The sequence below is a fragment of the Scyliorhinus canicula genome, chromosome 18 (genome assembly GCF_902713615.1).
Source record: "Scyliorhinus canicula chromosome 18, sScyCan1.1, whole genome shotgun sequence".
NCBI lineage: Eukaryota > Metazoa > Chordata > Chondrichthyes > Carcharhiniformes > Scyliorhinidae > Scyliorhinus > Scyliorhinus canicula.
The window spans coordinates 88,920,011-88,943,911 of record NC_052163.1 but is presented as its reverse complement, the minus strand read 5'-3'; positions in this window follow the sequence as shown (position 1 = coordinate 88,943,911).

Genomic DNA, 23,901 nt, shown 5'->3' with positions numbered 1-23,901 from the left:
CAAGAGTAGATTAGAAGGAAAATAGGGAGTTTCACCTCAAAAGATAAAACAAGGACATAGATTATGAAGGTGAAAACGAGTTTGAAAAGTCATGCCTCTATTATTAAGAATGATGAAACGCTGAATAGACTAATAGTTCCAACAGCAATGGACTAAAAATGGATTAGAGCATGATAACGATCGAGATAAGCTTTGGGGGAAAGTCAGGAACTGACTAATAGAGATGGACTACAGCAAAACTGAGCCCGGAGTTAACAACTTCAAATCAAAAAAGAATTGAACCAGAATTAAAAAGAGGGGTGGAGGGGAGAGAAATAAAGCTGAAACAGAAAAATGAAGCAAACAGAGGAAACGGCAAAAAAGTTAACGAAAAACACTGGGAGTGTCTGACAGCGAGGGAATAATAGAACAGTGGAAAAACCTCAGGTATTTTAATACTTCAGTTGGAACAACAAACTGTTGGAGGTTCAAGGTTATGTGCGCAAGGAAAGAACAGATATAATCAGATTAATAGAGACAAGTATAGCGCCTGAGGATGGACATAACTTTAATATAGATGGATATCAAATACTTCAAACAGACAAGAAACATAGATTGAGGGTTGGCTGCTTATAAAAGAGGATCTTGCAGAAATCAAAAGAACTGATGTAATCTTGGACAATGGGAGGAGTAATTCGTTTTGAGAGGAAAGCTTTGATAGTGAAGGCATGTGTCAGAAATGAGAGGGAGATTTACTAATTATGGATGATCTTAATCATCCAAAGGACTAAGATCAGGATCTTTCAAATGAGTCACACAGGGAAGAAGTATGTGGTATTTAGCAGTGAGCCTGAGGTGGTGTTAAGCTTAGAGTTTAGTCAACACTTAAGTATCCATGAGCATACTGTCATTAGTGAATTATGAGACAAGACTTAAAGCGATATGATGTGAAACGATGGCACGGTTACATTGAAGATTTTACTAATCCTGACCTGCATTTATAAATGTGTATAAAGTTTAAATCAGGCCCCTTGACCGTCCAAGGAGGTGCAGCAGTGTGATGACAACTGAAGACAGAGCAGGAGTGAAGAATAAGTAGGTGGATTTGGGTGAGGGGTGGAGAAACAAGGCAGTTTTGAGATCGCTATTGAGAGAGAATGCATGGCGAAGGGATTTATGGTGGAAATTCGAGAGGGTAGCAGCGTGAAGACTGAAGGAGCAGTGACAAAATGTGTCGGAGGAAGGAAGGTTGCAAGTAGGGACATAGGGCTGAAGGTCACTCAGGATAGAGTCACTTGAGGGTCTAGAGAAAGGTTATACAATTGAATCAGAGGGCCCGGGTGGGCATATCATAGAATGTACAGTGCAGAAGGAGGCCATTCGGCCCATCAAGTCTGCACCGGCTCCTGGAAAGAGCACCCTACCCAAGGTTAACACCTCCACCCTATCCCCATAACCCAGTAACCCCACCCAACACTAAGGGTGATCTCAGGAGCCTTTCCCATAGGAGAAATGGCCATATTCAGTGTCTGTAATCACGCCTCACCTGCCAATTTTCTTTCCTCTTCCCCGAAGGTGCTGAACCACATTTGTTGCCATCCTTTGGCATCAAAATATGTTTTGCATGTGTGATTTCTACAGGTCCCGCTGGCAGCACACTCCCTCCCACCCCTCAATACAAGGATCAGCCGGGCTCACATGTGGATCAGATTAACACCAACAGAATGGGGCCTTACCCTGGCGATAGTAGATAATCATAACATGGTTCAGCAAATAACCGCCAAGGACCTGCCTTTGGGTAGGGAACTGAAGAACTAATCACTCACTGAAACAGATAAAACTAATTGATCGCAGATAATACATACAGATAGATTCATTTCACACTCTGTGCTGTTGACATAAATATTTCAAAACAAATCTAGAGGAATAAGACAGGAAAAGAGAATGAAATCATAATTCATCTCCACGAGTGTCCAAACAGAATATTGATGGTACGGTTCCCATTCAAAGCACCCAAGGGAATTTTGTGTCTCTCTTTTGCGAGGATGCTGTTTAACTCACACCCGTTGAAATCATGTTGTGAGCACAGGAGAGGCTGCCTTTCCGTGAGCTCTGCTCATCATTTAATCCGTGTTTTCATCTTTGTGCACATTTTGTTCTTGTTCGTTCTTGGTGTACATACCTTGTGCTATGTCGCGCAAAGTGTTTGGTCGGTGTCTCTACATGAAAGAGTCGGGATTAAGTGCTTACGTCCTCGTTTGTTCATGGCGGATCCCGTCTTTCAGTGGCGCGGTTGCTATTGAGCATGCTCCCGTCTTGACGAGTCTGGGTGCACCAATGGAGGGACTGTTTAGCTCACTGGGCTAAATCGCTGGCTTTGAAAGCAGACCAAGGCAAGCCAGCAGCACGGTTCGATTCCCGTAACAGCCTCTCCGAACAGGCACCGGAATGTGGCGACTAGGGGCTTTTCACAGTAACTTCATTTGAAGCCTACTCGTGACAATAAGCAATTTTCATTTCATTTTAATTTCATGATGGCTGCCAATGAAGATGTTGCTCTGGCTAACCCCTGGCTAACCTAGCTAAGATTATTCATGAAGGCCCCGCCTTCTCAACCTTGCCCCTTGCCTGAGGTGTGGTGATCCTCAGGTTAAATCACCACCAGTCAGCTTTCAGCGCTGAAAAAGACCTCAACGGCACTTTGCCATTTTATTTTCCTCAGCAAGGAAGGCCCCGGCAAGGCCACTCTTTCCTGCACTGGCGAGCTTGTACAGTAAGACTACTCGTGGATCGTGGCACCATTTTTAAACCCAATCCCGATCTTTCGCCCCTCGAGTGGGGTTGAGAGATCAGGGGCTGGATTCTCTGCCCACGGGCTGCCCCGTTTTGCCGGTAGCCCGGAGGTTTCCCGACAGCGTGGGGCTGCCCCATTGACTAGCCGGCGTAACGGAGCATCCCGCCAGCGGGGTGAAACGGTAATGTGGTGCGGTGGGGTGGAAAATCCAGCCCCAGGGGTAAGTATAAAAATGGCCTTAAGTCTGCCACGATGAGGCCGCTGAATCACGCCCTTTGTCTTCGAGGTCTGGGGTTGGTTTGGCCTGCTGATAACTAGTCCTCTTTTGTTCTGTTCTTGATGCCATTCATGAGGGGTTGAAGTTAGCTGAACCAGCGAAGTCATCCCCACTGTCCAGGGCCCAGACTGTAGACCACCTGGGTGTTGGTGAAACAGCACCGTGGATGTATTGGTGTCTTGATCTTCAATCGTTGGAATCTTTGAAGGACCTTGAGGAGTGCTCATTGATCTTGTTGGGGGTTGAGGAAGGAGAACTGACCCTTCCTCCCACGATGACCATTTTGTGGATGTCTTGATGGTACTTCTTCCTCTCGTCTGGGTCCCTCCCAGATAAAGCCAGTGTAATTACCCTTTCTCTCATTCTGTAAATGGAGTAGTACCTTGCCGTGATTGAACCTTGTGTCGGCTTGGTAGGGTGTGGATGTTGAGGTGGAAGATAGAGGTTCATATTCTCTGGAGGGGTTTTTGTTTTGGACAGTGCTGGGCTAGGCCAGCCTTGGCACCTTGATTGGTATCCTGCTATCTCTGTGGATCAGTATGCCCTCACTTTAGGATACCTATGGGGGGAGCTCAGAGGGGCTGGGTTTGGCTTCAGGGTAGCTGGTGATTTTTGGATAGATTGAGAACAATGCCAAGTAGATATCCTTCTTCTTATTACCTTGGGTAGGAGTGATGTTCCCTTGTGGTTTGAATAGCGGACCCGTCTCTCCGGTGACATGTGTCGGGCGGCTTCTCAAGAAGTTGGGGTCTGGATTTGTTACTGATTTCCTGTCATCCGTGCGCTTAGTTCTTTCTTCCTTTTCTCTGCTTTCTGGGAGATTGTGGAGTAGATTCTTCCATTCTGTCTCTCACCTTGTACTCTCCTTTCTCCCGAGTTATTTGAGGTGAAGTTCTGTCTTAGCATATGTGGTAGATCATTGGGTTTTGGTGTGCTGGCTGATTAAGCATGTTTGTTTTATCATGGGGTTGGCTTTTTTCCTGGGTGGTCCTGGTTGTTGGAATAGGTTCCCTGCATAGGGTAGGGGATGCATCTTGATGGCTCCTTTCTCTCCAGAATGAGGCTCTCCTTTTTGATTGGGACTGCAGTTAATTATGGTTACATTTCTGGCCGTATGGTTATTATGTTGTTCCCCATGGGGGTGTGTTACTTACTTGGCGGTGGGGTGGCTTATTGTCTCTTAGTTGCTGGGCACTTCACACTGGTGAATCCACAGAATCTGCATCGGCCCTCCGAAAGAGCACCCTACCTAGACCCATTCCCTCGTCCTATCCCCATAACCCTGCACATTGATCAAGGCCTATCCACCTAACCTGCACATCTTCCGACTTCTTTGGACTGTGGAGGAAACCGGAGAACTCGGATGAAGCGCATGCAGACATGGGGAGAACTAGCAAACTCCAGACAGACTGTTGCCCAAGGTCGGTATCAAACCTGGGTCCCTGGCGCTGTTGTGCAGCAGTGCTAGCTACTCTGCCACCATGCCGCTTTGGACCTGGGATCCAGTGGGTTGGCTCTGGTAGCTGTCTTTACTTTTTTCTTCTTTTTGCATGGGAGACCCTGGATCTGAGAATACCTTGGACCTGTCGCATCTGGTCCCTCTTCTGTCTCTCACCTTGCACTCTCCTTTCTCCCGAGTTATTTGAGATGAAGTTCTGTCTTAGCATATGTGGTAGATCATTGGGTTTTGGTGTGCTGGCTGATTAAGCAAGTTTGTTTTATCATGGGGGTGGCTTTTTTCCTGGGTGGTCCAGGTTGTTGGACTAGGTTCCCTGCATAGGGTAGGGGATGCATCTTGATGGCTCCTTTCTCTCCAGATGACTGTTGTCTGTTCTGTCCTTGGCCTGGATGGGGGTTGGATTGTGTTGTGGAGTAATAGTGTACTGTAATGCTCCCTCAGTGCTGGGGTACTCATGAACTCTCTTTAGATTTCTTTTGTAGTGACGGGTATGATGTGTCGTTATATTGTTGAATGTATGCTGTATTGGTGACTTGCTGATTTTCTTTTCTTTGTTGTGATATTTGTAAAAATGTTAAAATCCAATGAAAATATATTTATAAAAAACATGCCTGGCCATTCTAGTCATATTCGTTAATGTGTTAATGAATACATCAACAATGGACAGGTTCTGGGATGGTGAAGACTCCCTGGGCTAACTGGTTTGGTTGAAATCTATCTTCGAAACAAGTTCTATTACTGCAGTAGAAAATATATTCAAAATTCAACATCAACAAATGAACCAGAACATAACTGTGTTCCTTCTGTCATCCATTTTGCCTCTTGTTCTCTCCCCTTCACTAATCTTCCTTGCCGTTAAAATGAACTGTGTGATATGATACTAATTAGAGTACATTAACCCCTTCATTACTAATGCCTTTGTTTATTATTTTGAATCTGCTTGATGCATTTTGTAATTAATTTTTTTCTGGAATAAAAACACGAATTTCTTTTACCCACTGAACCCATTTTATTTCTAATTTCTGCCAACATATTAAAATATCTCGGAGCCAAAGAAACAGACAGGTTGAATGGATTAGTACCTGTCTATCATTATTTGCATGTTCACATGAATTACCATTTATATGGCATCATTCATGACCTCCCAAACTGCTTTAATCAAGTCTGTTTGACGTATAGTCCCTGTTTTACTTACTGCCGTAGCTAGCTCCTTTAAGGGAGACTGCACTGAATCTGCATCACCCTGCAAATAGCTTCTGTGTTAATAAACATTTAGAGTTTGTTTATAACTGGTGGAGACAAGTTACTATATTTACATGTCCTCTCTTCCACTTGTCCTGTCCATTTAGGGGGTTAGAGTGATTCCCTGACACTGAGAAAAAAGGTTCTCAGTAAATAGCTGAAAGTTCACTCAACATTATGATTTTTTTTCCCAAGAAGGATTCAATCTGGAAAATTCACATGATGGCGAGTGGTCAACTGCCTCAAAACAGGCTCGTGACCAAAGTTGGAGTTTAGGAATAAAGGGGACAAGAGCTGCATGGATATGAACTTGACTGAGTGGCAGGAATCAGAGTGGTGGCGAGCAGTGTTGTTGTGGATAAGAGGAAGGTTTATAGTGGGGTCGGTATCAGGGCCTCTAAATTCTTGATAAATATTAATGACCTTGATTTTGGTTTTCAATTCCAATTCTCTTCCTGCATCTAGTGGTGCACTAAGGCCGACTTTCATCCATTTCCATAGCTAGTAATTCTCAGAACAGATCATGAGTCTGTCGCCATGGGCTTTTGCTTGAGGGGGCACAACTCCACTTCAAGCGTGACTGGCCAGGAATCTTGCTGCCAGTTGAAAGATGTGGAGATGCAGGCATTGGACTGGGGTGTGTGCAGTAAGAAGTCTTACAACACCAAGTTAAAGTCCAACAGGTTCATTTGGAATCACGAGCTCCTTCATCAGATGAGTGAACAAAGATGTGCGGTTAGATTGATTGGCCATGATCAATGCTCAGGGTTACTGAGCTAGGGCGGAGGAGTGGGTCAAGGTAGAGTGTTCTTTTGGAGGATCTGTGCAGACCCAATGGGCCGAATGGCTTCCTTCTGTTGTAGGATTCTATGGATTGGCGCATTAGAAGGATTTGCAGGTTGACACACAATCTGCTTGACTGCGTTATGAACACACTTTCCTTGACCATCAATATCTGAGGTGGGACTCGAACCTGGAGCGTCTGGCTCAGAGGCAGGGGTTGCTGCCCACTGTGCCTCAAGACGTCCTATTAACTTTGGTGTACAGAACAGGGGATGGGTTATGGCTAGTCGGCAGGGGAGGGGGGCAGGGAGCCCTCTGATCTGGCTGATAACCTGGAATGTGAGGGGGCTGAACGGGCCGGTCAAACGGGCCCGGGTGTTTGCGCACTTGAAGGGGCTGAAGGCGGATGTGGCCATGCTCCAAGAGACACACCTGAAGGTGGCGGACCAGGTTTGACTGTGGAAGGGGTGGGTGGGCAAGTATTTCATTCAGGACTGGATGAGAAGAATCGGGGGGTGACGATCCTGGTGGGAAAGAGGGTGTCGTTTGAGGCGTTAAAGGTGGTGGCTGACAGTGGCGGGAGGTATGTGATGGTGAGTGGTAAGCTGCAGGGGGAGCAGGTGGTGTTGGTGAATGTTTATGCCCCAAACTGGGACGATGCAGGGTTTATGCGGCGTATGTTGGGCTGCATTCCGGACCTGGAGGTGGGGGGCCTGATCATGGGGGGGGGGCTTCAACACGGTGCTGGATCCCCCATTGGATCGATCCAAGTCCCGGACGGGTAGGAGGCCAGCGGCGACTAAGGTGTTGAGGGGGTTTATGGATCAGATGGGAGGGGTGGATCCCTGGAGGTTTGCGAGGCCAAGGGCCAGGGAGTACTCGTTTTTCTCCCACGTGCATAAGGCCTACTCTAGGATTGATTTTTTTGTCCTGAGCAGGGGGCTGGTTTTGAGGGTAGAGGATGTTGAATACTCTGCCATTGCCATTTCGGATCATGCCCCACACTGGGTGGACCTCGGGCTGGGGGAGGAGAGGGACCAGCGTCCGCTCTGGCGCTTGGAGGTGGGGCTACTAGGTAGACGAGGAGGTGGCCGGGAAGGTTCGGGGGTGTATTAAGAGGTACCTTGAGGCCAACGATAACGGGGAGGTCCGAGTGGGGACGGTCTGGGAGGCATTAAAGGCGGTGATTAGAGGGGAGTTGATTTCCATTCGAACACATAGGGAGAGGGGGGAGCAGAGGGAGAGGGAGAGATTGATAGGGGAGATGGTGAGGGTTGATAGGAGATATGCGGAGGCTCCGGAGGAGGGATTGCTGGGGAGCGGCGTAGCCTTCAGGCCAGGTTCGATCTATTGACTACCAGAAAGGCTGAAGCTCAGTGGAGGAAAGCACAGGGGGCGGTGTATGAATGTGGGGAGAAGGCGAGCAGGATGCTGGCACACCAGCTCCGAAAGTGAGACGCGGCTAGGGAGATTGGGGGAGTGACGGATAAAGTTGGGAAGGTGGTGCGCGGTGGGGGGCGGAGGTAGACGTTAATGGGGTCTTTAGGGACTTTTATGGGGAACTGTACCAGTCTGAACCCCCGGTGGAGGGGGGGGGGGGGGGGGGGATGGGGCGCTTCTTGTACAAGCTGCGATTTCCGAAGGTGGAGGAGAGCCAGGTGGAGGGACTGGGGGCGCCGATCGAGCTGGAGGAGGTGGTCAAAGGGATAGGGAGCATGCAGTCAGGGAAGGCGCCGGGGCCGGATGGGTTTCCGGCCGAATTTTATAAAATGTATGCGGACCTGTTGGGCCCCCTGTTGGTCCGGACCTTTAACGAGGCAGGGGGGGGGGCTTTTCCCCCAACTATGTCACGGGCGCTGATTTCCTTGATCCTTAAGCGGGACAAGGACCCTCTGCAGTGTGGGTCATATGGGCCTATCTCGCTGCTAAATGTAGAAGCCAAGCTGCTGGCAAAGATTTTAGCCGCAAGAATAGAGGATTGTGTGCCGGGGGTCATTCACGAGGACCAGACGGGGTTTGTAAAGGGAAGGCAGTTGAATACCAACATACGAAGGCTTCTCAACGTCATTATGATGCCGGCTGTGGAAGGGGAGGCGGACATAGTGATGGCATTAGATGCGGAGAAGGCCTTTGATAGGGTTGAGTGGGGGTATCTGTGGGAGGTGTTGGAAAGGTTTGGGTTTGGGGAGGGGTTTGTCCGTTGGGTTAGGTTGCTTTATGAGGCCCCGATGGTGAATGTAGCCACGAGTAGGAGGAGGTCGGAGTACTTTCGGCTGCACCGGGGGACGAGACAGGGGTGCCCCCTATCCCCCTTGCTCTTTGCGTTGGCAATTGAGCCCCTGGCCATGGCATTGAGGGAGTCAGGGAACTGGAGGGGCCTGGTGCGGGGTGGGGAGGAGAATCGAGTGTCGCTTTATGCGGACGTCCTGTTGCTGTATGTGGCGGACCCGGTGGGGGGGATGCCGAAGGTGATGAGGATTCTCAACGAATATGGGGGCTTCTCTGGGTATAAGCTCAACCTGGGCAAGAGCGAGTTGTTCGTGGTGCACCCGGGGGATCAGGAGGAGAGGATTGGTAGGCTCCCTCTGAAGCAGGCAGGGAAGAGCTTCAGGTACCTAGGAGTCCAGGTGGCTGGGAGTTGGGGGCCCTGCACAAGCTCAACCTCACAAGGTTGGTGGAGCAGATGGAGGAGGTGTTCAAAAGGTGGGATATGTTACCGCTGTCACTGGCGGGGAGGGTGCAGTCCGTCAAGATGACGGTGCTCCCGAGGTTTTTGTTCCTGTTCCAGTGCCTTCCAATCCTTATCCCGAAGGCCTTTTTTTAGGAGAGTTAACAGGAGTATTACGGGATTTGTGTGGGCGCATGGGACTCCGAGGGTGAGAAGGATGTTCTTGGAACGGGGCAGGGATAGGAGGGGGCTGGCGCTGCCCAACCTCTGTGGGTACTATTGGGCTGCCTATGCAGCGATGGTGCGTAAGTGGGTAATGGACGGGGAGGGGGCAGCATGGAAGAGGATGGAGATGGCGTCCTGTGTGGGCACGAGCCTGGAGGCGCTGGTAACGGCGCCGTTGTCGCTCCCTCCAACGAGGTATACCACGAGCCCGGTGGTGGCGGCTACCCTCAAAATTTGGGGGCAATGGAGGCGGCATAGGGGTAAGGTGGGGGGCTCGATAGAGGCCCCGATACGGGGGAACCATCGGTTTGTTCCAGGGAGCATTGATGGCGGATTTCTGGGCTGGCACAGGGTAGGTGTTAGGAGGTTGAGGGACCTGTTTGTGGATGGGAGGTTCGCGAGCTTGGGGGAGTTGGAGGGGAAGTTTTGGCTCCCCCGGGGAACATGTTTAGGTACATGCAGGTTAGGGCGTTTGCCAGGCGGCAGGTGGAGGGGTTCCCCTTGTTGCCCCCACGTGGGGTACGGGACAGGGTGCTCTCGGGGGTGTGGGTTGGAGGAGGGAGGATTTCGGACATATACCGGGTAATGCAGGAGGTAGACGAGGCCTCGGTGGAGGAGCTGAAGGGTAAATGGGAAGAGGAGCTGGGTGAGGAGATTGAGGAGGCGGATGCCCTGGAGAGAGTGAATTCCTCCTCTTCCTGTGTGAGGCTTAGCCTCATACACTTCAAGGTGCTGCATTGGGCCCACATGACTGGGACGAGGATGAGTAGGTTTTTCGCGGGCGAAGACAGGTGTGCTAGGTGCTCGGGGAGCCCAGCGAACCACGCCCATATGTTCTGGGCATGCCCAGCGCTGGGGGAGTTTTGGAAGGGGGTAGCAAGGACGGTGTCGAGGGTGGTGGGATCCAGGGTCCAGCCGGTCTGGGGACTCGCAATTTTTGGGGTTGCAGTGGAGCCGGGAGTGCAGGAGGCGAAAGAGGCCGGTGTCCTGGCTTTTGCATCCCTAGTAGCCCGGCGGAGGATTTTGCTTCAATGGAAGGATGCGTGGCCCCCAAGCGTGGAGGCCTGGATCAATGATATGGCGGGGTTCATCAAATTGGAGAAGTTGAAATTTGCCCTGAGGGGATCAGTACAGGGGTTCTTTAGGCGGTGGCAGCCTTTCCTGGACTTCCTGGCGGAACGGTAGGGAATTAGGCTGGCAGCAGCAGCAACCCGGGGGGGGGGATTGGGTTTGGGGGGGAGGGAGAAGTGTGTACCTGGGTTTGTGGGATGTGGCGGGTGTTATGTCTTTCCTTTCTGTTCTTTGCTTTTTTTTGTGTTTGAGTTAGTAATTGTTTTTGTAGGGGGGTGGGTGTTGTTCTTGGTTTTTTACAATGGTTATTCTGTTAATATTGTTTTGTTGTTTATATTTTGTGAAAATATTAATAAAAGTTATTTTTTTAAAAACTTTGGTGTACAGTGTACAATTTCAAAATTGGCATAAAACTTGGAAGTATTGTGAACGGTGATGAAAATTGTATTAAACTTTAGACAAAGACAGACTGATGGAATGACAGATTAAACTTGTGAAAGAGTGAAAAAAGGAGGTGGTATAAAATGATGGGGACAATTCTAAATGGTGTTGAGGAGATGAGGAAGATGGAGGCATGAAATTGATAGGGAAGGTTGAGAACCCAGTTAACAAGGCATTCAGAATTCTGGGCTTTATAAGTAGGGACATAGAGCACAAAAAACAAGGAAGTTATGATAAAACTGTACGAAACACTGTTTCAGCCTCAGCTGCAGTATTGCACCTGGTTCTGGGCATCGCACGTTAGGAAGGATGTAAGGACATTGGAGAAGGTGTGGAAAAAGTTCATGAGAATGTTTTCAGGGGTGAGGAACTTCAGTTATGTCAATAGATTGGAGAAGTTGAGGCCATTCTCCTTGGAGAAGGGGAGATCAAGGGGAGATGCATAGAAACATAGGAGCAGGAGGAGGCTATTTGGCCCTTTGAGCCTGCTCTGCCATTCAAAATGATCATGGCTGATCATCAAGTTTAATACACTGATCCCGCCTTTGTTAGAAATGTTTCAAAATCACGAGGGGTCTGGACTGTGTCAATGGGGAGAAAACAGTCCCCTTTGATTGAACGATTGAGAGAAAGAGGGCACAGATTTAAGGTGATTGGCAAACGAATGAGGAAAATGGGGACACGAGGAATTATTATTTCTTGCAGTGAGAGGTTGAGGATCTGGAATGTACTGCCTCAGAGTGTGGTGGTGTCAGATTCAATCATGGCTTTCAAGACTTGGCTAATTACCTCTTGGGTTCCATGGAAGAGGTGGGGGGAGTGGGACCAAGTGAGTTACTGTTGCGGAAGGACAGTACATACGTAATGGGGTGAACGGTCTCCTTCTGTGCCGTAACCATTCTATGACCCTATGAACTCTTAACCTGGCCTTGAAATAAGGAGCTGCTGCACTCAGGGAGAAACTCACCACTGTCCAACAGTAATCAGGCAACTAAATCGTTCAACAGTTTGCTGTTCGCTTTGTACCTGCCATCGCATGAGCACCTGCTGGGACTTGACAGTACCGAGCATCTCCTGCAAATCCAGCTGACATCCCCATGTAAGTATTTGCTGTGATATTTTGGTGCACGATTAAGGCCAAATGTAACTCTGCAATCCATGGATAAAAACAAAATATTGGATATCATGATTCATGGTGTGGAGCGAGATGATTAAAGACATGCAGCACAATTCCAGGGCAGCTATAAATATTGTACTGGCAAATATGCTTCACTCAGATCTTCAACGGACATCTCAGGATCACAGTGAATCATCTCATCATGCAGTAAAAAGGAACTGATATATGTCTAACCCTGCAGCTAGCCAGGCTCCCCAAGAGGCATCATAAGAGAAAGAAAGAACAGCTCATCAACCTCTGTAAAGCATGAGGTACTGTTAGTTCTCAGAGTGCCATTGCCAGATTACTGGCGCTTATTATATCATGTGTCAAGCATCGACAATGAAACAGTGTTGCTGCTGGCACTTCAGTGAATGAAGCCGCTGCATTGGGCAGTAGCATATAAGTCATGTGCCTGTAAGACAATGGATGACTCCCTCACAAGTAAAACACAGTGAAAGGAGGAACAAGAAGTTGCATTTATATTATGCCTTGCTGTGACCATCAGGCAGCTTTAAAAAAAAATTAATTTAGAGTACCCAATCCTTTTTTTTCCAATTAAGGGGCAATTTAGCATGGCCAATCTACCTAGCCTGCACATCTTTTTGGGTTGTGGGGGTGAGACCCATGCAAACATGGGGGGAATGTGCAAACTCCACACGGACAGTGATCCAGGGCCCGGGTCCTCAGCGCCGTGAGGCAGACCCTCAGGCTGCGTTTGCACACTCTCAGACTGCTGTGTGTAGCGTTGGCTCTGACTAGGCTGCCCAGCTAGCACTCGCACCTCTGAGTCAGGAACCAGTGGATTCCGTGCCCCTGCAGGGTCTGGGGCGTAATCCCGGCTGACATTCGCTTGGCAATACTGAAGAAACACAGCATCCTTAGAGCGGCTGTCTTTCAGAGGAGACATTAAATCAATTGTTCTGCCTGTCTGCTCAGCTTCATGTGAAAGATCCCCTGCAGGATTCTCCGCTGGCAGGATTTTCCGTTGCACTGGCTGCGCACATGCCCGCGGGTGGCGTGGCGTGGTTACAATGTGAAATCCCATTGGCAGGTGCCAGGACCGGAGAATCCCGTTGCCGGTGAAGGCATGCCGATCAGGAAAACAGGTGCCGGACAGGAGAATCCGCCCCCATCCCATGTCACTACTGGGAGTAAAAAAGAGCAATAGGGTTCTCCCAGTGTCCTGATCAATCTTAAACAAGCGCTAACAAAAGCTGTAACTGGTCGTTTTTCTTGTTCTTATTTGTGGGATCATGCTGTGTACAAATTAGTTACAATGGGCTGGGATTCTCTGTTGCCAGTCCGTTCAGCTACCGCTGCGAGTGAGGAAGGAGAATTTGGCTCCGCCCCTTCGCTTGTGCCAGGATTCTCTACTCCTGCCGTTTTCAGTGGGAATTCCTATTGAAGACACCCCAAGTCGCTGGGAAACCCATGAACGGGATGCGCTGCCGACTGGACCAGGGAATGCCGCCGGCAGCGGAAGGCCGGAGAATTCCGGCCAATATTTGCTTATGCAGCAGCAGCGACTGTGTTTCAGGTGTAGTTCACCGGGATATCCTGAGATAGAGAACGATGCAGTGTGAATGTCAATCATTTTCTTTGATATCCCATTTACACGCACTGACTGGATCTCCAATCCAATGACCAATAGAAGCTTTGTGTCTGTGTGGGTACATTGGATGCAGGCAAATACTGAGCACTCCCAGAGTTATATTCCAAATGCTTCTGCACGTGCCTGCACTGCCTAAACAACTAAATTAACTCAGAGAAGTTTAATTAGTCCGAGATCCGAGCGGAGCGCATGCCCCATTGAGGTCACCCTCCTTCCTGCATCAAACAACCTCTTGTAGGGATCTGACAATACTTCTCTCGAGCAAGGCCTTACTCTGCAACTAGCCAAAATATAATTATATGAAAAGATGTTTGACCCTGGCCTCATGCACAACCCCCATTGCACCCCTTCGGAATTGGCACTTGAGCCATGAGTCAACCAGGTGGTACACTTTGAAATTTCTTCCTTAAGCCTCTCCATTGCTCATGCCTACTTTACAATGCCCCTTACATCTCACCTCCCTGATTAACCTTGCTGTCATCTCCTCCTCCTCCGAATGTCCCCTTCTTTGTCTTAGCACACAATTTTGTCCAACTATGCCGCTGCAAAGTTTCTTGAAGGCATTTTTTGACATTAAAGGAGCTGTACAAATGCAAGAAATGGATATTCATGTGCACAGCAAGATGCCACAAACTGAGCTGACTAACTGGTGTCATTAAGGACAAAGGCCAGATTCTTTGCTCGCTTTCCAAAGGCTTGAACGAATCATGGACAAGACGAACGAGGAGAAATTGATTAAACTAGGCAAGAGATAAATCAACAACACACAATTGCTCTACTCTGCCCGCAGCAAGCAGCACTCAGCACATCAATTAAAATATATATCTTACACTCCAACCGCATCACAGACAAGCACACACATGGATATTCAGAACCCCCGCTGGCACCCTGGGCCAGCTGTGCCTGCCGACTCGAGAGGCAGGGCCAGATTGAATGAGAAAGCCACCCTCAGTGGCAGAGACCGATCACCAAGGGCAGCGCCTTTCAACACAGACCCAGCCTTAAATAAAACGGGTCAACTTGAAATCAGAGAGAGGGGCTGTAATTCAAGCAGAGCTCCATCGCCAGCACTGAACTCAACAGACTCAAATGGCCCTTAGTTGACTTTCCTCGCAGCTTGGGAAAAAGAGAGAGAGAGGGCGCGATAGAGAAAATGAATGAGAGAGTGAAAGAAGCTTGACTCAATGAAAGAGAGAAAGCCAAGCAAGAAACGAGAGCACAAGTCGAAATCAGTTTACTGTAACTTGAAATGACCTGGAAATCTTAAGATTCTTTACCCCAACATAACAGTTCCCAAATATAAGCAGAAACTGTTGAATTACACAGACCTATCAGCACTTAAAGAGAAAGGTAGCTTTCGTGGTAGAGAAAACAAGTCCTATTTATTTTTCCACTTTGCAATGATATAGAACCTATCCAATCCAGGTTACCCATTATTTATCATGTGTGCGATTAGAGTACAAATCATAATAGACTGTTATTGTTTCTGTATGATTACATTGCATTGAAATTTCCTATAGCTGCTGGTCAAACCACAAGTGAAATTTTATTAATGCATTGATTCCAGACCAGTTTATTTCCGATTTCTCCCGATGTTGGGCTGAAGGCTGAACTTGGCCTCAGTAGGTTTTGTTGCTGGTTGTCAGTTGTTTATTTCTGCTGCATAAAATTCTGATCATCCGTCTAACCAGCAGACAGATTCCCCTGTTGCTAACCATTTCAACATATTTCAAATTTATCCAAGTACCTTAGAACATAGAACATAGAACAGTACAGCACAGAACAGGCCCTTCGGCCCTCGATGTTGTGCCGAGCAATGATCACCCTACTCAAACTCACGTATCCACCCTATACCCGTAACCCAACAACCCCCCCTTAACCTTACTTTTTAGGACACTACGGGCAATTTATCATGGCCAATCCACCTAACCCGCACATCTTTGGACTGTGGGAGGAAACCGGAGCACCCGGAGGAAACCCACGCACACACGGGGAGGACGTGCAGACTCCGCACAGACAGTGACCCAGCCGGGAACTAAACCTGGGACCCTGGAGCTGTGAAGCATTTATGCTAACCACCATGCTACCGTGCTGCCCCAATGACATTAGTCATTGCTTTTTAATCCACTTGCTCTTCCATACTCTGGCATTGTCCTACATAACTCGGGGAGGCCCTTTCACTCAGATTCTCAATGATGAAACAATCTGACTGTTCCAGCTTCCATGGTCAAGGCTGGAGACACCCGTATCACCTGAGATAAAATCAATATGCACTTCATAGGGGGAGGGTCTCAGATGGGGGGGTCTCTGAGGTGAGGTCCCTGGTATGGGAGGGTCGCTGATAGGTATCATAGAATTTACAGTGCAGAAGGAGGCCATTCGGCCCATCGAGTCTGCACCGGCTCCTGGAAAGAGCACCCTACCCAAGGTCAACACCTTCACCCTATCCCCATAACCCAGATCTCTGGTGGAATCGTGGGCTGGGGTCATGTCTCCCTCATTCGCGCATGTTGCAGGGAGTTGACCCAGCAATTCCGGTATTGAAGGAGAGGGGAGGATGTCCCTACTTCTCAGCAGTTGGGGTGGGGGGGGGGGGGGGGGGGTTAGTGGTTAAGAGGGCAGGATTTGCATTATGGGGGAGGGGAACCAGTCGCTAGACCTCGGGATCAGACCTCCCACACAAAATGGCGGTCGAATAGCGGAACGGAATGGAATCCCTCGAGCTCTGGCCATGCATAAATTTGCATGGCCAGGGAGGGTGAATAGCTCCTGGGTGTCATTCCTTGCGACAGTGATTCAATTCCAGCAATGACCAGAGGGGGCGATCCATCAGCCACATTGCGCTCTTGCTTGTGCAAGAAACCAACGTCGGCGAACTTACCTAGTATCAACCGACATCGGGGATTCCACCAGCCTCCCAAGGGAGGCAGTAGTCAGGCACCATTCAGCACTGGTCCACACAAATGTGGACTAGGCAGAACAGCATCCGGGTGTCTCCTGGGCCATCGGAGACTCCTGGGTGGTCAGGGTCTGTGCAGCTCGGCCCCCTGGCCCTCCCTCTGGATCGTGGGCACCTTGGCACTGCCCAGCTGTCACCTTAGCACTGCCACCCTGGCACTACCAAGGTGCTCGGATGGCACTGTCAAGCTGGCAGGAGCATTGTCTGGGTGGCAGTGCAAGGATGCACAGGTGCCAGGGTGGCACTGCCAAAAGCCAAGGGATGAGTGGGGCCATGCCAATGAAAGGAGGGTGGAGGGCGGGTTTGATGGGTTGGGGTATGCAGAGCAGGTAAGTAGAGGCCTCTGGAAGGTTGGGTGGGGGGGTGATGGCTGGGGTCCTAGAAGGGAGGGATTGTGTAAGAGGGCTTTGGGGAGCCTGAAGAGGGGAGACCCCCAGGGATCACATAGCGGGGTGTCCTCACTTGGGGTGTGTGGGACCACAAACTCACTGAGAGATTGGAGCACGCTTTCAAAATAGTGGCCCAATCAGCTCCCCAGTGCAAAAAGAAAATTCTAAGAGCTAGATTCTCTGACCTCATTGCCATACAATTAGCGAGTGCCAACCTATATTCAATGTCTCCCATCATTCAGCACTCTCCCCAGCAAGTGTCATCCTGGCGTCGATTAGTCCTCCTTTTGAAAAATGTGAACCTGATGGGAGGGCTTCTATGGGAAGGCGTGGAGATGAGTAGCCATCTTGGCTCACAGGCAAAGGGCCCAGGGATGCTGGGCTTGACAGCCTATGTTCGGCGGAAGGACCCTCGGCTGGGGGTGCGTCACCATGAGAGGGTGGGGGGGTGCTGGAGAGGCAACTGCGTGCGGCACCACCATGCCAACACCTGGATCGTGCGCACCCATTCTGGGGTCAACCCTTGTCCCGATCGATCTGCCCACCAACCCCCCCATAACCTCCAACGACTGCCGAGGCCTCTGGCCGTGTGGCTGAAGGCTATTGATAATAGGGAATTAGCAATTGTGGTTAAGTGAGCACTTCACACAACCCAAGTGGATCCCCGTGGGTGGGCGTGCCATGTAGCATGTGAAAGTCGTTGCCTAGCATCCCAATCGGCCGTGATGCATGGAGACTGTGCCTGAACACTGCGGGAAGCAGCACACACAGCAGCCAACGTCCAAACACCCAGGTGATGGTATGCAACTCCAGGGACATGTCCACGGCCGGATGATGAGTGAGTGCCATGGGGAGGGGGAGAGGCCTAGAGAGATGGGCCATTGCAGAAGAAAGTGACAGGCATCATACTGGTTGTGCAGATGGGTGTTTATTGTGTGTAACAATCCCCCACTCATCCCCTTCTCCCCTTATCTGTTCCCCCAACCCCTCCCCGGTGGCCTCAGTGATACACAATGTGCTTTGCCTTCCTAGATCTACCACTATGTATATGTGTGTCCCAGGATGCACATCAGAGGTGGAGGCAGCCAGCTGCGTACACCGTCCAATGACCTTTGATGTCCTCTGGGGCTGGGGCCAAGGGCCCTGGCTCACATTTGGTGGCACATGCACAGCCATGCCATCCTGTCCTGCGTGCTGGCAGTGAGATGCGACATTATCAGAGGGATGGAACGTGGGAGCTGGCGGGCTCTGTTGCCTCTCCATAGGATGGGTCCAGGTTGGCACCATGCGCCTCCTCATCCTGCTCAGCGCCCATACAGCCCTAGGGCTCACCTTGGGATGGAGGGGCAGCTGGTTTGAGTGCCAGCTATCCCTGTATCATCTGGCACTGCCAGCCCTGGAGGTTCCCCATGGTCTGCACCATCGTGTCGACCTCGTTGATGCTTCTCAGAGACTGGGACTAGTTCTGCAGTGCCTTGGCAATGCCCACCTGCGACTGGGACAAGTTCCATGGCACCTCATTCGTTCCCATCTGAGAGCGGTTCATGTCCCGCTGCACTTCATCAAGGTCAGGGTAACATCCCCCAGTGAGTCAGACGTTCTGCCGAGACCCTCAGCCATGACTGTCACTGACTGCGCGACGACTTGGACACCTTCGCTAATGATACGCATCCACTGTGGTTGCCACCATAGCAGTGATGGCCTCAATGCCACACATTGCCGGCGACATCACATGTGGTCGTAACCCCTGGGACTCCTCCAAACATCTATGGTCCTGCTGGAGTGTCGCTGACATCTCCCTCTGAATGTCCTGATCGCTCCCTAACGTCTCCATCAGCTCTTTGATTATCTCTTCCATAAGCTCAGCATCAGGCTGGGACCCAGCTGGGCCCAGGGATCCTGCAGCTCTCTGACTTCTGTCTCACCTGGGGGTTCCTGCCTCGACCTGATGTGCATCAGAAGCAGTGTGGTGCTCACCAGATTGTGCCCCAGAAGCCTGACCACTAACATTTCCCACCAAGGTGCATGTATCTGTGCTGGTGGAGGGTGGGGATGACACCTGTGACGTGACTATTATGGTGGCATCCTCGGAGCTCTCCTCCAAGATGTTCTCCTGGGAGGCTGCAGAGGGGGCCACACGGGATGGGCCGGCGCCGTCAGCTGGAGGACATGCGGGAGAACGGACATGTGGTCAGTGGGAGGGCTGGGTCAGTCAGTAAGGCAATAACAACTCACATGTGACAGGTCCACCAGGTGGAGCCGGTGGTTCCTCACCTCTACGGCATCTGCCAGCCTCCACATTAGCGACCGCTCTGTCCTCGGCCAGCCCAGTCACTTCCAGGGCCCGCTCATTGACGGAGGTGAGGATTCTTATGGCCAGCACACCACCGTCTATCTGGCCCCCTCCTGGCGATTGTGGGAGAGCTTCTCCTGAGGAGGCACAGAGAGGGCATCGTTAGCCACACACGTGGATCACAGTGGTGGGAGAGGGGCTGTGAGGAAGGGTTGGGCGTTGAAGGGAAATAGGGAAATGGGGGGCTGGAGGGAGGGTTGCGGTTGCATGGAGAGCTGGGGTGGATGCTTACATGGGCGGGGGGGGGGGGGGGAAGTGGGGGCAGTGCGGGGGGGGGGGGGAGGTGTTGCTGTCTGCTCGCTCGTGCTACCCGGTGTAAGTCATTGACATTTTTCCAGTACTGGAGGCCAGCCCTCCTGGTCATATCCCAAAGCTCACAGCCACCGCTGCCTTGTCCCAGGCAGCACTGGCTGCCCTATGGCTGATCATCCATGACCCTCAGGGGAACAGAACATCCCTCCTGGCCTCCACTGTGTTTAGGAGCCTCCCCAGATCTGCATCTCTGAATTTTGCCGCCAGTCTCCCGAGCGCCATTGTTCCAAACTTGCTGGGGTTGGCTGAGCACGTGCTGCTCGACCTTGTCAGTGGGGGGCTGCTGTGCTGGCAAATTGGCTGGCGAGCCTCCATTTGTAGCAAGGCACCTGTGAGGCCTGGTTAATTGGACTAGTTAATTAATGTTGAATAGCTTTGCCGGCCTTGTTGAGCCGAGCTCCAGGAAGCTCGTGGCAATCTCCGTTCGCTACCAAACTTAGAAATGTTTCCGGAGAATCGTGCCAAAAGTGCAGACTAAACCAGTGATAAACCTCCAAGGCCCAAAAAAGTGACTAAGTGTCATTGGATAGCGGTGGGGAACTCGTGGCAGAGCCAGCGGGAAGCTCCTTGATAGGGGCAGCAGGGTAGCATGGTGGTTAGCATAAATGCTTCACAGCTCCAGGGTCCCAGGTTCGATTCCCGGCTGGGTCACTGTCTGTGTGGAGTCTGCACGTCCTCCCCCTGTGTGCGTGGGTTTCCTCCGGGTGCTCCGGTTTCCTCCCACAGTCCAAAGATGTGCGGGTTAGGTGGATTGGCCATGCTAAATTGCCCGTAGTGTCCTAATAAAAGTAAGGTTAATGGGGGGGGGGGGTTGTTGGGTTACGGGTATAGGGTGGATACATGGGTTGAGTAGGGCGATCATGGCTCGGCACAACATTGAGGGCCGAAGGGCCTGTTCTGTGCTGTACTGTTCTATGTTCTATGTTCTATGTAAACCCGCCACAAATGAACTTGGAAATGTTTGGAAGAATCGCGCCCATAGTAGCCCAGACGGAGAATCCTGCCCATAATCTCTCTATCACTACAACCTTCTGAGAGTACTTTGTTCTTTCAACTCTGACCTCTCGTGCCTCCTCATTTGCCTGGGCACACCATTGGTGGTTATGCCTTTAGCTGTCTCGGCCCTATATTTTGGAATTCTCTCCCTAAATCTCTTTATCTTGCTCTCTCTCTTCTTTTAAATTGAGCTTACACTGAGCTCAGAGACCAAGATTTTAGTACAATTTGATGCTCATTCACTGGAATCTGGAGCCAGTCTTTCTTTAACATAGGTTGAGTCACAAAACCCACAAAACCCAGAGGACATCAGTAAAGACTCCCTTCAACTTCCTCCCCCACAGTTGAAACTATTTATTACATACAGCCAGGAATAATGCCCTTACCTTTCCCCAATTAGTAACAGTGGCTCTCATTTAACTAGCATTGTTGAAAAGCATTGTGGTAGGAATGTAAAAAAAACAACCTATCATATTATATTATTTTCGTGGCTTGATGGAGGAATCAGTGCACCACATCTAGGGGCCTGTTGTGATGGAACCCATTGCAGCCAGTGGCAGTGAGAACACGCAAGATGACGGATATAACTGCCTCATTCTCCTTCTCAAATCCCACTGCATCCTCATCCTGTAAGCTGGCATGAGTTGCAAGCTGCAGTTGGTGAGACTATTGACCTATTGCTCTCCACCCCCACTCCCTGCCCTCACCACAATCCTCCACTTCTGTTTTCAGATGTCCAAAATATCTGGCCAGCCTCAACCTGAAGGATAGAAGCCACATCAGACATTGGATGTGTGATATTATCATAAATGTAAGAACTGCAAAGGTTAATGTAATGTATACATCAACCATTATAGGGAGCTACATGTACAAGTATATGAGACATTGATGCTAAGCCTTGTGGTGACCTCTCTCTGTGGTGAGGAGAAAGCTAGAGGCAGACTGAAGGGTAGATAGTGTGAGTGAGAGCAGATCATAGTTAATGTAATAGTGTAAAGATTAGTAGTAGATGAGTGTAGATTATATGTTTAGTATCAACTGTGAATTAGATAGGTGTAAGTGTCAAATCTAAATAAGTAGCGTTAATAAATGTATAGCTTTGTTCAATTTAAAACTATTTGAGAACACTGCATATGCGTCAAACCCGCGCCTGCGCGGGCCGTCATGCCCCTCAGCTGCCCCGCGGACTGATCCTGCGGGGCGGCGGAGGAACAAAGAGTGCGCGGTATCGGACCTGCTGCCCGCGATCGGTGGGCACCAATCGCGGGCCCATGCCACCCTTGGCACGGCCGTGGTGCGGCTGTGCCAATCGGTGCCATGGTTGTCCGGAATGGCACTTTGCGGCCGTTTTCACGAACGGTGAGAGCAGGTGTGTTTGCGTTCGTGAAAACGGCCGTAAAGGCCTGGGAAATCAGCCCATCGGCCAGGGGAGAATCACTGTTCGCCGTAAAAAAAGGCGAGCAGCGATTCGTGTCGTGGGGCGGCCGTGGGGTGGGGGAGAACAGCGGGAGGTCGGGAAAAATGTCGGGATGGCCCTCCCGCTATTCTCCGACCCATCGTGGGCAGCGGAGAATCGCGCCCCAGGAGTAGCTACTGCTTCTTAGTAATTTATGTTCGAAAATTCACTGATGGCCAGAAACTGCCTTCAAGTGGCATGGAAAAGATCCAGGCATCTCCACAGCTCCGGATCTCCGGAAATCTTGGCGCCAACAGGCGGGTCTTCAAGCAGAAATTCAGTCTATACATTGAGGCCTCGGTCCTCGAAAGTGCGTCCGATGGCCGAAAAATCATGCTGTTACTATCAACTGCGGGGGACCAGGCCATCCAAATCTTCAATTTGCTCACTTTTGCCGATGGTGAGAACAAGACCAAGTTGCAGACTGTCTAAGCCAAATTTGACAGTCACTGTGAAGTCGAAACGAACGAAAGCTTCGAGCGTTATGTCTTCCAGCAGCGCCTTTAGGGTAAGAATGAGCCTTTCCAGTCTTTTTTCACACATCTGCGCATTCTAGCGCAATCCTGCAACTATGGTGACACCGCTGACTCCCTCATCAGGGATCAGATCGTGTTTGACGCCAACTCCGACGCCCTGCGGAAGCAGCTCCTGAAAATAAAAAATATGACCCTGTCAGTAGCCATCGAGACGTGCAAAGTCCCGCCTTAAATCGGCAGAGCAGGACCAACTTGCCTCCCACGAGGCTGAGAGTGCACAGGCCATCGCCCGAATGCAGCGCCTGAGCATCGACGCAGGTGGCCATATCGCGCGCTTTTCCACGGGTCCCACGAAGACACACCACGGTCGGGAGAACAAAACAGCCGAAGACCACACTGCGCAGGTGCAAGCGGCGGCTGACCACACTTTGCATGGGCGACGACGCACGGAGCATCACGACGTTGATGTGATGACGTGCGCCAACTGTGGCACGGCCCATTTAAAGCGGCAATGCCCTGCAAGAGGCAGGCAATGTCTCAACTGCAAGAAGCCTGGCCATTGTGCGGCCTTGTGCAGGTCTGCACCTCCGATAGGGGGCCAACAATCCCAGTTCCAACGCAGACGCGTTCGAAGTGTGCAGCAAGGGCTGCTGGATTTCTAACCTGATCCCCCACTGATCCAGAGGACGACTGTTCCGGCCATTCATTTACCTGACCTGGATCACCTTTCAGTGCTGCAAAAGATGCAGCAAATCAGAACCCGGCAAAAGCTGACATGTGATGCTCATGCTATTGATCTGCCCGTAATCTCTCCAAAGGACGCTGTTCGCATCAAGTTGCCTGGTGGAGGCTGGTCAGCTCCAGCTGTTGTTGTTCGACAGGCTGCTCCCAGGTCGTTTGTGGTTCGCATGGCTGACAGGTATATTATCAGGTGCAGCACAGCGGCACTATTCAAACTTGCCTGCCCACCACCGGATCTCACGTTCCCAGATGTCTTAATGCCTTATCTGGACACTTCGCGCCATGAGGCCCCCAGTCTGGCTGCGTGCCAGGCTGTCAAGACGTCATCAACCCACCTCTACTACTCAGGCAGTCCACAAGAATCCGACAACAGCCCCAATGACTGGACTTATGAATAGTTCCTTTGTATATATACTGTTATGTTTATGCATGCTAGACACCTGACATGTACATATGCATTCACTCACCAATTGCTGTAAACAGTTACTTCTGTAAATATGTCGTATATG